Below are 1,743 nucleotides of genomic sequence, written 5' to 3'. Positions count from 1 at the left end.
AAGCAAATTCCCCATAGGAGGATACGGCTAGGGCGCTCGACCTCGGACCTGCGGAACCCGGTTCGAGTCTCGGTAATGTCGGTAAACCTCCTGTGATTCTGGGCAAATCACTTAATCTCCCCATGCCTAACAAAATGAATGTGTGTCCTTGTGTAACGTAACTGGTGCTATGTAAAGCGCTCCGATACCCGGTTCAGTTCGGTTCTAGTTCGCGCTATATAAAACTCTGCAAATAAATAAATAAATAATAACCCTTCTAGTTGACAAGAAGGAGATTTCGTCCTGGTACAACTTGATCTTGGAGGAAATGGATGGTGCGTTTCTATTACCAGATGAGCTTTGGTCACCACATGTGAGCAACTGTAACTTGCAAGATCTTTGGAGCTCGTCGTGTAGGATGTTGTGGGATGTGGTTAAACCGGTGTGGCTGCGTAGGAACCACCTTTTTACCATTCACAGAGCTTACTATTCTCCCCTCCGACTCTCAAAATTGGCACCGAGGAATATGGTAGCCTGTCCGAAATGTGGGCTGGTGGCTGCCTCGGACGCCCACATGTTCTTTGAGTGCCCCCACTTGTCCTTATTTTGGGAAGCCATAAATAAAACCCTTTCGTCATCTGTAGGCTCCAACATCGTTCTGGACCTTTCGCTGGTGATTTTTGGAATGTTAGAAGGGGTTTCCACTTTGGCGAGGAAGTTAGTCTTTTACTCTATCCTGCTTGCTAGAAGGGAGATATGCAGAAAATGGAAAGACCCTTTACCTCCCTCTATTAATGACTGGTATGCCTCAGCGCTGCAGGTCTCTAGGTTGGACTTAGTTAGATCTGGAAACCCAGATAAAAGAGCTTTCTGGCATCTGCTGAAGTGGGTTCACTGAGTGACCGGGGTTTTTTTTTTCCCGGGTCCGATGATTATGCCATCAAACCCACACTTGGGTATAGCTGTGCTCTGGTGGCTAAACCAGTAGCATCCTGGCTGTAATTTGCACCCTCCTCATGGTTTTATCTAGGTGAGCATTGCTGGTTGAAGCACTATTGCTGAGGGATGAGGCCTACACTCCAATTCTGTCCCTGCCAGTTGCAAAATACTGAGGCAGCATGTTGCTTGTTAACCTACTGATTTCACCACAAAAAACCTAGGTGGCAAATGAGGACAATAAAAAATAAAAAATAAAATAAACTTTGAGACATGGTCTTGGGGGGACCATTGTGAGGAACGAGGATGCTTTAAATTCAGGGGGGAAAACATCTCTTCCCCTAGGGGGTCCAGAATACTGTCTTTTGAGGAAGTAGGAAGTTCATCCTCTGTGTCAAAGATGCCAACATCCTCATCATCCAGGTCTAGCACGTACTCGTCTGGATCGTCAGAATTATCATCATTGGAGTCCCCCATAATATGCTGAGCACTATGAGACAATGAGCCGCCAAGGGCATCCGAAATATTTGGGCCGCGGTGGGCACCCAAAGATGATGTGTCGCTAGGGACATCCTTCTGGTTTGAGGTGCGAGGACCTCCAAATTGCTTCGAGGTGCTAAGACCACCCATACCAGTAGAGGTGCTAGGACCTCCTGTGCTCGCAGGGACGTGAGATACAATATTGTTCGATTTCTTAGTACGTTTGCCACTCACAGGTAAACTATCGCAGCAAGGAATCTCATCAGACCCATCCTCCTGAGAGGGCAAGGGTCTTTTGTAAGGTACGGCCTGGCCAAGGGTCTCCAGCATACATGACCCCATCTTCCT

This window comes from Lissotriton vulgaris, chromosome 1_1 (genome assembly GCF_964263255.1).
Source record: "Lissotriton vulgaris chromosome 1_1, aLisVul1.2, whole genome shotgun sequence".
NCBI lineage: Eukaryota > Metazoa > Chordata > Amphibia > Caudata > Salamandridae > Lissotriton > Lissotriton vulgaris.
The sequence above is the reverse complement of the archived record's forward strand: the minus strand, read 5'-3'. Positions refer to the sequence as shown.